Here is a 13,354-nt window from a genome sequence, read left to right as displayed (position 1 = left end):
TAAATAACAGGCAACAAATAGAGGGGCTGAGTGCTGAAAACTATTCACCTCCTCACTGTGAATACTTGAAAATAGAAGCACTCAGGGTTGAAATCCTGATCCTGAAAATGGTTAAATTTTGCTTTGACTTCAAGAGAGACAGGATTTTATCACCCTGAATTTATTATTTGCATTTTCCGTTGTCACTGTTTTACTGGAATACTGTGGAGGTGCAATATATGAAATTGTGGTGGGCATCTTATGTGGATGGACAGGTCTACTTGTTTCACTAAGACTTTAACAAATTATTGCTTTTCTCCTCACTCTCTGGAGCACTGGAACAGTTATTTTTCCATGGAAGTAAAATGCTTTGCTTGGCTTAGATTTTTTCACTTATGATATGGACACTGAGAAACTAGTTTGTTGTCCTTCATCAAAGAACAGACTTATTTCTATATAAATCATTCCCGAGGTATCTGACTTGCCTTTTCCTTACATTCACTTTATTGCTAGCATTCTTGGCAAGTACAATCTACTAGCAATATTACACATTGTCAGCTTTACAGGTGAATGAGTGCCTGTTGTCTTATGTTCAATGGATGCTTCAGCTCTTTGAAGACCACACAACAAATAACTTATAATGTGGAGTTCTGTTGAAGTTACAGTGGCTTTGCCTCACAAAATGATACATATTTTCAGCTGCATTACTTGGCAAGATTGACTGATTCCTCTACATACAAAACCTGCCAAACTTTGACACCTAACTGAAACAGAAGTTTGCTTATGTTCTTAAAAACAATAATTTTCTGTTCATAGCATCCTTAATTTGTGCAAATTTGCTTACTCGTTACAGAAATGTATCATTTATTATAGTTCATTTAGAAACTGCTTGAAGACTATTGACAGGTCCTAATTTCCCTAAGAACTGTCTTTCAAGTGAAATACTGATGTTCAGCAAGGTAGGAAAGCTCTTTGTCTTCATAATATACTTTGTCTTATTCTTATGTCATTTTTTTTCCCTTCTCTATGCTCATTTTCATTGAAAGGTTGATTAACAGAAATGAAGGTAATGAACAGACAGATCCATAAATCAGTGGCCCTTCGCTGACTTCACCTGAGCAATGGCTGGTTGTACCACATAAAGTGCTCAGCAGTAAGGTCATTTTAATGAGATGTCATGGGACATAAGCTGGAGCTTGTAATGCTTAAGGAAATCCTAAGAATATGGAAGGTTACAAATAGAAGAGAGATTTTAATAATACCTTAGCTGAATAGTTTGATGAAGCAGGGCTGTGGAGGTAGAAAGGACAAAAGTCTGTACATATTTTAGAGACATATGTCCAAAGGGAGGAGACTGGGTAGGAAGATGCTCAGCATCTGTCAGGATATTCCAAGTCATAGTAATAAATATTAAAAGTTAAATGACCAAACTATAATCAATCAATTTTTGAAAGAAATAGAAACCTTGGTTTTCTGGCCTGAATTAAGTTCTTGTACGTTTATCATATTAAGACCTGAACTCTTTCCCAGGAAGGGACAGCATAATTTTGGGCACATATTTGTTCTCAGAGAAGATGTCTGTGCACTGGAATGGCTGAAAGAAGTTTTATAGAATATACATACTCATTGTTTTGGATTTGCTGGGGTAAATGTGTCAAAGAAACATGCTTTCCACCCCTGTTATTGAACTAGCAAGACTATAATTGAGGCCAATACCTCAAGGGACTATCAGATGTCACTAAGAGCTCCCTCATCCACCTTGTCAGGAAACCCACCCATCCACAGAAAGAAATGTTTTGATGAGAAAATCTGTCTCCTAGCTGACATGAAGCCATCACCATGTCTGTGAAGATTCATGTTCTTGAAACAGAATAAAAGTGCAGCTGTAGGCACCTAAATGGGTTGAGATGCTTATCTGTCGCTGAATGTACCTGCCTGAGAAAAACCTCTGCACATGAACCAAATCACAGACATACTTGCAGATTATTCCTTCTCTCCCTCGCTCCATGAATGTGCTGAAGTCACCAAGGTGAGTTATGCCAACACAATCAGAGCTGGCAGCAAACTAAACTTGTTAGAGTGAGCCCCACACATTACTTTGACAATGAGTATTAGAGTTCCTATATCTCATAGAAAACTTTACAGAGTTTCACTCTTAGCACATTTCAGGAGGAGCTTTTTTCATGTTGTTATCAAGCTCTTGCTTTCCTTCGTTATCTACTTCACTGATGACATTCCTACTGTTTTTTCACATGGATTCACTCATAAAATCCAAGAACTGCTGAAGTGCTGAGACAGGCTACAGAGGGTTGCTCCAGATATCACTCCTGTGCTCATTAATTGAGCTGTAGGGTCCAGCACTTGATCTGGGTGTTTGGAGCTAGCAGCAGAGGCCTGGTTTGCTCTGTCCCACCAGAGTCTTTTGGTCTTTTCCTGCTTTTTTTTTTTTGTCTTGTCCTGCTGACTCTGCTCCTCACTGTCTGTGCTGTGTTCACAAGGGGAGGATATGCAATTGCCTTGCAACACCAGAGAAAGGTGTCTTTTGTAGCTGAGCCTGATAATGTCAAAAATAAAAAAAAAAATTAAAAAAAATAGAAGAACGGAACGATAAGGGAAGTGATAAAAGATGTGCAAGAGTGAGAAATGAGGTTGGTGGGTGAAAAAGACAGGAGAGGGGCTGACACTGCACAAAACACTTAAGAAGGATGCACCAGAATGCTGCTGGCGCTACAGCTTTTTAGCAAATTTCTCTGTACACAAGTGACTTGACAGTTCAGGTGTATTTTGTATCTTCAAGATACTGCTGAAATCCTCAAATACGCATGTGGATTTTATAGAGGGATTATTTACTTCTTTTACTTTCCTTCAGAAATATTTGCAGTCTGCATTCTTATCTTCTGTGGGTTTGGTGGAAAAGTTCTTGGATGATTCACAGATTTTAAAAGCAGAAGGAGCTGTTATGTTCCAGCTAATTTGAGTCCCTTCTTAACATAAGCCATAAAGCATTACCCGATAATCCCTGCAGCAAGCTTCTGGTTCAGATGGAGCATGAATTTAGAAAAACATCCAGTCTTTAAATTGAGATGTTAAAAACTGGAAAAATCACAAGCCTTTAGATCAACTTGTTTCAATTCTCAGTTACTTCATATGCATGTAACATTAATTTATTTAACTTCACTTTCCCGTCTCTGCAATCTCACTCTACAATTTTCTGCTAAGCAAGGAAGTCCTGTACCATCTGAAATGACATGTCCGTACAAGAGGTTGGAGGGTGTTTAAAAATGTACTCTTCTCTTGAACAAACAAATAGAAGTTTATTTTAGGGTAAGGCTTACTTAAAAGGTCTTTAATAATTTTTTTTTTTCTTTCAAAAACTTTTCCAGAGTCTTGTTTTTTCTTTTTTTTTTCTTTTTTTTTCTTTTTTTTTCTTTTTTTTTCTTTTATTTTTTTTTTTCTTTTTTTTTTTTTCTTTGTTTTTTTCTTTGTTTTTTTCTTTTTTTTAAATGTGGGCAGGAATTAAGAAAGTATTTTGGTAACTATTTCCATAATGTCCACATGGAGAAATAACAGCACTTCTTTGGAGTCGAATAGGGAGATAACATAAATTTAGCACTATCTTATTGTTTAAGTGGAGTGACAATGTGTTGAACTTCAGAATAAAAAACAAGGACTTAGAATCTAGCAGGTGTAATGAAATAACAGAGTATCCCAAATACATTTACTTACCATGAAGCATAAACTTACCAACCTTTCTTTGATTTATATTCTGAGTAAATTAAGGTAGAATTCTTACATATGCACAAAAATACTGGTCATTTTCATGTCACAAAAACCCTAGAAAATACAGGATCTTGATTTACATACTTTGATAGATAGATACATCTGTCTTCAAATACATACTTTTGAAGGTCATCTTTGAAAAGCTGCTGAAAATTTCAGCTCAAACAAAGCCAAATGGTGTTATTCAATTCTCATCATGGAGTAGTCTAGACAAATAGATGGCAGAAAGTTAGTGCCCTAAACTATTGTGCCATCTGGTTCCCAATTGCTACTCATTTTAATGATAATGGATCTATAATGGATCTGCGCCAATTTACTAGTTTGAGATCTGAGCCGAGACACTGGCAATATTTCGTAAATAATACCCAAGGAATAAAAACTATCTTATTTGTAACTGTCTTGAGAACATTTTTCTTTTTAGAGCAAAATATTTTTTGTCTAAGAAGAGAAAGTAGTGTGCTGTGGCTTCTGGAAGTGACGATACCCAGACAGTGCATCCACTGAAATTCCCCCCAAATCCCAGATATGAGCACGCATGAGAGCAGCTGGTAGGACTGTGGCCTAGAAACCCAGTTCAGTTCACAGTAGAAACAAAGGCAACATCTTCCTTGGTGTTCAACAAGCGGGAAAATCTTGACCTATGTGTTCATCACTCAGTCTTCATTGTAAAGGCAAAGAGATTTTTAATTTTAAAAAGAAGTGAAGATCTTTCATGGAGTGATTTTCTATAAAAGGCTTTCTGTGAACTGCTTTACAAAAGATGTTCTCTTGTTGCGGAGGACAAACTGAGGCATGGAACTCTGATGTCAGTTACCAGTGTCAACCAGGAAAAATTCTCCTGGGGTTAAGGCCAGAAATAGAAATCAGGTCTTCCACAGTCTTTTCAGTTGTGTGCAATTGACTGTCTTCTGAAATAGCACCTATCATGTTTTCCACTGCAAACGCGTGGCCTGCCCATATTGCTGAAATCAGATGGGAAAGTGCCAAGTGAAAGAGCCTTTTAGAAGTGCCCACACAAGCACTTTAAATGCTTTGTGTAGCATTGTGCATCAAGCATGAAAATTACTGGTTTTGAAGAATTCCAAGATTTATTTCAAACTGCAGGCTAGAAGCTAACTACATCCCTAGCAGCACTGAACCCTCAGAAAACCTAAGTCTCAGAGAATTTTGATTACTTGATAAAAAAAGAGCTACCTGCTTAAGGACTCTATAATGACATTTCAAAGAAACTCAAGCTGTTTATAGCAAAGAATGTTTATCTTTTTTTTAGTGGTTTGGGATTTTATCTCATATTTATTTATTCATTTATTTTTAAATGTGATTTGCAGTAATATCAGATTACCCTGTAGAGTTTAGGGTTGAACTCCGTGACAATACAATTTCAACTATAAGAAAAGGCCCTTTTTCTGTCCTTTGGGATTTTTACCAAATGGTAAGAACAACAATGGCAATGGCATAAGGGCTGGTAGCTGTTTAAAAAAAAACAACCATCATGTCATAATAATCATGTCAATAAAAATGCAAGTATTTGATCTAGATTTTGTTGAAACCTTAATGAAAAGGTGGAAGAAGGAGGGCAGTAATTCCTACCGTGTGCTACCTGTTTGGGCTCAGACCCTACTAAGACACGTGTGCTCAAGTCCACATAATTCCAGACAAGACCAAGTCAGTATCTTGCAATATTTAGGACTGCTCATTGAACTCAAATATGGGTCATAATTCCTCAAGACAGAGGCTGTATTTGTTTAGAGTATCAGTACAATGCCTCAGTAAATTCTAGAGAAAAATAAAGACACTTTTGTTCCATTTCCAAAGGCCTCAAGTTCAAGTGCTGACGACACAGAGTGAACCAGTCCCCTCAAAGTCAAGGGGAATTTTGCTGCTGACTTCAGCAGGGCTCAGAAATCTAAGGGCTCCTGAAATCTAAGAAACTTTGAAGAAACAAGTACAAAACTTTCAGATGTAGAGTGGTCTGGGTAAAAAACTGTACCCTCTGAGAGGTCTGTGTAGCAACGCACATGCAAAATCGAAGCTCCATGTGCATATATATTCTCTTTTAGGTACCAGGCAACCTAGAATGAAAGTTTAACCTAGCTCTGCTTATTATAGCATAGTTGTGGCTCATTAGCAGTCATGAACCGTTTTATGCAAGACATTGCAATACTCCTAGTTGAGAAGGGAAAAAGGCTGACTGAAAATAAAAGATGCCTAGACCTTTCAAAATATTTGGGAGATTAAATCATTGCTTTGCTTGAAGCAAATGGTACAAGACAAAAAAAAGAATTAAATACAGCTGGTTTTCATTCTGCTGTTTAGGAGCATGAGGATAGTTCTTGATAAAATCTGTTGATTTAATTGGTATATACCTGGCCACTGCTGAGCAGCAGTGTAAGACTGGGGAATTATCTGCTACCAGATGTCTCAAAGGAATTATTTTTGTAAACAGCTCAAACCAAAGTTACAGTTGCTTGGTGCAGAAATTACCAGTAAAGTTCTTTGATTCATTATGCAAGAGAGATGTACAGTGATTCCTTCTGGCCTTATATCCACTTCTATCCTAGCTTTAAATATAATGGCTTATATTAGTTTAAAAAACAGATTCACAATTACCATAGTTACAGAAATTGAAGGACCAGGGACTTGAAAAAAAGAAAAAGAAGAGTTGTGGTTGTTGACAGTAGTTTCTTCCTCCTTTATTTTATGGGTGAAAGGGAACAGCATCATTCATTCACTACTATACACCTATCTGCACATTAGCAATTTAATTTTTGTCCCCATGCTTTCATTGAGGGAACCCAGAGGCTGTTTTCTTTCATCAAACCTGTTAGAGTCATCAGCATCTTTTGTCGGTGTTTTGTAAGCAAGCCTTGGTGAAAAGGGGGAAAACAAAGATTCTAGCTATTATAAAGGAGGAAATGGTCAATATTATGCCTCTGAACATATGAAAGAAACTGGGAGAGAAAGAGGAGTTACCTACTATCTTGTCCTTTATATTTTGTATAAAACATATGCAAAAGCTGTATTTTCTGGTTTCTGAGGAGGGCAGAAATTTAGCAACCCTCATTGCTGCTTTAGCCCTTCCCCAAACAAAGTTTGAAGCAGCAGGTAAGATGTTTGGTAAGCATCTCAGCTGTACCACAGGTCACTCTTCTTGCTATGTAATGCTGCAGAAAAGAGCAGAGACTTCTGCTGCCTGTGGAGTAGCAGAGCAAATGTATGCTCTGTATAAGAACAGAGTGGAGCATGAACCTCCAAGGCAAAGGAGACAGTTATGATGTTCTAGTTTAGCATAAAGTAGGCAATGATGGCCTGTTGTCATCAGGATATGAACCTGGATTTCAGTTTTAGCAACCTTTTGGTGTGTGGCACTGGTAGAGTGGTTTATTTCTGAGTGCCAAGCTCTTTAGTATATGTGAGGGAGACAGTTCATGTTTCTTTCTTAGGTAATAAGTTGGGCTTTAAGCTCTTGGTGATAGGAAGAGGCCTATATTGTTCTAACAGCTGTCACTGTCCCCTGTCTCTTCTGAGAAATGGACAGGAGATCTGGGCTGTGGGATGCCAATTGGACCACCCTGAACTGAGCATCCCCAAGTAAACATTTATGTCAGCTCTGTTTGTTGGAGGAATATGTCTCAGCAGCTAGGCTAGAGCTTAGCTCAGAAGTACCTGTCAAATCTTAAAAACTGGCAGTTGTGGAAAACTCATCTCATCCCATAGTACTTTATTCCAGAAGTTAGTTATCCTCAGTCATAGAATGGGAGTTGGCTGCTAGGAGATTATGTCCAATAGGCCAAACCTAGCCCCAAGGAAATTTCTTCTACAGCCACATCAACTGGTCTGTAATTATCACAAATACTTTCGGACGACCAGACAGCTATCAGCTGGAAAACATTGTGAACAGCTGCAGAACAGCAATGGCCCATGATATTAGCTGCCAAATCCTTTCTGAGTGTTGCTTAATCAGCTGAGACTATTCATGAGCAGAATTGGAGACCAAAGTAGATCAGTACTAACACAAAAGCTGTTAGAATAGAAGATATGTACTGATACTTGGGTGGTGAAGAGCAACTCAGTGATATTCAGAGTTCCTGGTTCTTGTTTTTTAATAGAAAGATTTCATGGGTTACAAATTTGGCAGGAAATTACCAGTCTAAGCATCTACACCTAAAGTGAGGCATTACATGTGCTGAGTGAGGTGCTAGCAATGCTGTTCTTTGGTATCATGAATGTAGTGACATTTTTTCTCCCCCTAAAGCAATCAGAGAAGCTGTGTTATTGGCACTGACCAGAAAGAAAAGATACTAAAATAATTTGCTTTAGAGCCTAATAGCTCTCATGTAACACTTTATGACTTAATTATCCATTGCTGTCAAGGTCTCTTTGTTTAAGAGAGGTTTAAATGAGGTTTAAATTAAGTTTAAGTATGGTTGAAACTCATTTAGAGTTAAACACTGCAAGGAAAGGAACTTTTCTAATTCCTCTGGGAGCTTGTATAAGGCAAAATTGTTGCATATTCAAAAAACTCACATGGGAGCAGCGTCAGCCCTCTTACCCCAAATTCACTTGACCATTATAGAAACAGGAGCATATACTACAGTCTATATGATGGTCAGTGTAGGTGTTCTCTGTATCCTCTCTGGTTTCAAAAAATGCTCAAAAATGTCTAACAAAAGCCAAATGCCTGAGCACTTCTGAGGACAGAGTCTTCCTTTCCTCTACACGGTGCATCATAATGGTACCTAAGGATATTATAGTTTTGTATTTGCCTTCACGATATACCGTGTCTTTAAGGCTTAAAATAGCTTTTTAGACATTACTGTTGGTGATTTCAAATTTTGGAATGTATAAGGTATAATTACTTCCTCTTTTAGACAAATCACCATGAAAGATTCAGTTTCTTTATTATCTTGATTTCCCTCTGCTAAACCAGTTCTGAGGATTGTAAAGCAGATTAAAGAATCTTTTTTTTTTTTTCATGGATAGCTGAAGCTTCCTAAATAATATTTGAAATGCAGATATTTGTTTCCAGAGTTTTCTCCAAAATAAACGTATTTGCATCCTCTCTGAAAAGGCTTTGAAAGTAATTTGTAGTTTATTTTTTGTGGCACACTTTATATGTTGTTAGGGAAAAGGGAGCAATGGAAATGGTCAGTGACAATTGCTCCCTCACATGGTACTATTATTATCAGAGCAAGGCCAAAGATATGGTGGCAGAACTGGGACATCCATTTTCTTGTGCTTCATCCCCAAATGTATTTTCAACTTGGATGAGGTAAATCATGTAGATGTAATCTTATCTTGTGAAGGAGTCACTGCAAAGATGAAACATAATGACCTTAATAATATACCCAGAGTGTCTCATGCCACTGTAGTTTTCAAGGGATGTTCTAGGATTTCAGCTACTCACGCTATCAGTAAGAGTTTGACATGTGTTGGAGGGTCTTGATCACTTATCTCACATCTAGGAAACTGACACTTTGCTCAAGCTGGCATGAGGTAAAGTCTGGCAGAGTTGTGAACTGAACTCATACTTGCCGTATATTTTTTAGTACAAGATGCAAGAAAAACTAGGAAGCATGGAAATCCATTAATTAGGGTGATACAGTAGGCAATTCAGTGGCTGTGCCAGTGTTTCCGAGTGGGAAGGGCAGGCTGCTATCCTATTTCTGCCTATTCTAACTCATCTTCCTTTTCTTCCACCCACCTCCTGAAATTTGCCACATCATTCAGAAATTTCAGTCCATCTGCTCTGAAATGTACTATCCTCTCTGGTCCAATATCATCCAAGGATTTAATTAGTTTGGTGTTTATATCTCCCTCCTTGTCATTCATTATTTGATATATTGAAAAGAACAAGTCCCACGATGAATTGCTGCATATTTTATACCTCACAAACTGTCTGCTTAAGAACTATTTGCTGCTTGTTACCTGTCACCACTGACTTAATTTTTTTTTTTTTTTAATACACTGTGCTGCACTCTTAGTTAGACAATATTTTGCTAAATTCTCTACCAAAAAAAAAAACACCATCAAATCTGATTCCAGGACAAAACAAATGGCAAAAATGCCACTGTATTCCATGATACCAGGATTTAGTTCTGCAGAAATGAAAGGTATATTATCAAGAAGATATCCACTACACATATGGATATATATACCAAGTCTATTTTTTACTATTTATTCTGCTATGGTACTTATATTTCAGTAGTGCCAGAACCTGAATGCAGGGCCAAATAACTAGCAACAAAGTTAATTCAGTGAGGGGGGTCCATCTGATCATGTATGGCTGGTATAGCCAATTAAGAGATAAATGGATTTCTTAAGCTTCAGTAATTCAATTTAGAGTTGCTTGCAGCCAATCAGCTTCATCTTGTTATCAAATAAACAATTTGAGAGCCACCTCGAATTTTGAAAACTGCTGTTTGCACCAAACCTGTACAGTGTATTCCTTAATCTAAGAAAAAGAAAACTTAACCATCAAACACTACACAGCCAGTTACTGCCATCTCATAACATGAAGGCAAAATGCATAGACAAACACACAAAAATCCATACAAACAGCAATGTGCTGCTGCAGGTGGGGCAGTGAAAGCTAGAAAAGTTCCCCATATCCAAAGTCCTGCTTGAGCTGACTCTGAAAAAGGGAAGCAGGGGCTGCACCCCATGGGACAGCCCTTCTGCTGCACTTCAATCTTGGAATTAGATGCTCAAGTGCATCTCAATGGCACCATGGGTAAAAAAAGCCTTGGATACACCAAACGCACAGCATGTTTTCTTTGGAAGACACAGCGATCCACAAATAAATTAGGAAGACATTCCTTAAACGTTCCTCCCAGAAAGTTCAAGTTGTCCATCAATGCCAGCACCACTTGCCTGCCACAGAAGAGCAGTGCCCAGAGGCTCTCATTGCAACCACAGCCCTGTGCAGCTGAACAAGCTCATTATATTTTCCTCTGCTGATCCCATAAGGTAAACCTGTTCTTTTGAATTAAGGTATCTTTCTCCATGTAACATGTGGACTGTACACAAAACAGCAAGCTACAGCTGTCTTTTCTACCTTCCTTCCTCCTTCCCTCCCTCCCTCCTCTGCTCAGAACACACAATACTCAGCATCACTGCTCCCTTCCAAGCCCTTCAGAATGCAAACTTTTCTCTTCAGTTCACCACCAAATCTGACATATGTGAGCTGAAGCAAAATTTCATGTTGTCTTCTCAAAACAAAACAAAGCTGACAGAGAGCCTGGCATGTAATGATTATCCTTCACAGAAAGTTTGCTCTTTCTGGATGGAAAGCAGCATAGCATTTCACTTGGACATAGCTGAAACATGTAAACAATGACTTCTACACTCTTCAGATCAGCTGTTCAAGACAGAAGTTACTATCATCAAAGAAGAAACAGTGCCATGAGGTGGATTAGGATCGTACTTAGTACTTTGTAACAGCCTTTTGCCTGTGTGTATCAGAGTATTAAACTTATTAAGTTAAGCATTCCTGATATTGTGGGGAGGGCGTCTGAGAAAGTGTTGCTACCTGGTTTCACTAAAAAGAAGAGCATGGGTGTGGACGTAAATGACAATCTGGTAATTACAGTGGTTCAGAAAACTTCTCTTCCTCTCTGATCAAAACTGGCATTTGAGGTCAGTCCTGAGGCACAGTCTTGTGATATGCATTTCATAATGACAGTGAACATGACAGGGATCAGCTTGACCAATGTGTAGCTGCAGGATATGGATTTTATGCAAGAAATCTCAGGAGTCAGGTTTTGCTGTGTCCTTCTAGAATGAGAAGACCAGTCACAGACAGAGCTGCATATACACAGAGCAACTTCAGGGGGCCTGGTCAGAAGGAACTGGTATTGGACCTACAAGAAAAGCTCCTTTGGCTTAGACCCTGACTCTGTGCCAGATGTGTTCTGCTGTGATGTTCAGCCTTTGCTCTCTTAAGTGTCTTATAGTTGCCTTGCCTTACAGCAGTGTTTCACACCCAGTGGAATGTGACCCTCAGGATATTTGTGAAAAGTAACCATGCGAAGGGGTATGAAAGGAGTTATATATTTGAAGTATTTAAGCACTAGTTCCCTCTCTCTCTGTCTCTCACCAAGTTACTTGCTCATCTGTTTTGTTAGGGGTCACCTCTTCACTCTCAGCTTTTTAAAACTCATAGAAATGCTAAAAATAAGACTTTCTGTTATCATGGATACTCTTACAGCACATAAAAAGGCAAGAGCTTGAAGGACTTTACAAATTCAAGGGATTCTTTGTTTTGAGTAACCCAAGAGACTAGAAAGCCAGAAGTATCTTTGAATATCTAGAAAGGTAGTAATAAATGTTCTATAGAGTCTTGGCAGAACTTTGACACTGTTTCCCACTGCATTCTTTTGGAGAAACTGGCTGATCATGGCTTGATGGGTGTATGCTTCGATGGATAAAAAATTGGCTGGATGGCTGAGACCAGAGGGTGGTGGAGAATACAGTTAAATCCAGTTGGTGGCCAGTCCCCAGGGCTCAGTATCTGGGCCTGTTCTGTTTGTTCTGTTTCTGTCTTTGTCAATGATCTAGATGAGGGGATCAAGGGCACCCTCAGCAAGTTTACAGACAACACCGTTAGGCAGTTGTGTTGATCTTCTTGAGGGTAGGGAGGCTCTACAGAGGGATCGGGCCAGGCTGGATCAACGGACAGAGGCCAATGCGATGAGATTCAGCAAAGTCAAGTGTCAGGTCCTGCACATGGGTCACAACAACCCCAGGCAGTGCTACAGGCTTTCAGAAGAGTGGCTGCAAAGCTGGTTGGCAGAAAGAGACCTGGGGGTGCTGTTAGACAGCCAGCTGATTATGATACAGCAGCGTGCCCAGGTGGACAAGAAGGCCAACAGCATCCTGGCTTGTACCAGAAATGAGGTGGCCAGCAGGAGTAGGGAAGTGATAGTCCCCCTGTACTCAGCACTGGTGAGGCCACACCTCAAATACTGTGTTCAGTTTTGAACCCCTCACTCCAAGAAGGACATTGAGGTGCTAGAGCATGTCCAGAAGGCAACTAAGCTGGTGAAGGGTCTAGGGCAGAAGTCTTCTGACGAGTGGCTGTGGGAACTGGGGTTGTTTAGCCTGAAGAAAAGGAGACTGAGGGGAGGAGACCTTATTGCTCTCTACAGATATCTGAAAGGAGGTCATAGTGATGTTGGGGTCTGTCTCTTTTCCCAAGTAAAAAGTGATAGGACAAGCAGAAACAGTCTCATATTGCACCATGGAAGGTTTAGACTGGATATTAGGAAAAATTTAGAATCATAGAATCCTTTTGGTTGGAAGAGACCTTTAAGATCATCAAGTCCAACCATTGAGCCATTAGGGCTCTAAAGTCCTCTGCTAAAACAGATCAGAATCTGTCAGGGTTGGAAGGGACCACAAGGATCCCCCAGTTCCAACCCCTCTGCCATGAGCAGGGACACCTCCCACTAGATCAGGCTGCCCAGAGCCTCATCCAGCCTGGCCTTAAAGACCCCCAGGGATGGGGCCTCAACCACCTCCCTGGGCAACCCATTCCAGGGTCTCACCACTCTCATGGGGAAGAACTTCTTTCTCACGTCCAATCTGAATCTGT

At 39.3% G+C, this 13,354-nt stretch overlaps 1 protein-coding gene across 2 annotated transcripts in view; it reads left to right on the top strand.

Moving 5' to 3' along the window:
• The window catches only part of NOX4 (NADPH oxidase 4), a 105,240-nt gene that overhangs the window by 69,807 nt on the left and 22,079 nt on the right, over positions 1-13,354 (top strand). The window lies entirely within an intron of this gene.

The sequence above is a fragment of the Merops nubicus genome, unplaced genomic scaffold (assembly GCF_000691845.1).
Source record: "Merops nubicus isolate BGI_N331 unplaced genomic scaffold, ASM69184v1 scaffold12560, whole genome shotgun sequence".
Lineage (NCBI taxonomy): Eukaryota > Metazoa > Chordata > Aves > Coraciiformes > Meropidae > Merops > Merops nubicus.
This window is presented reverse-complemented; position numbering and strand designations above follow the sequence as displayed.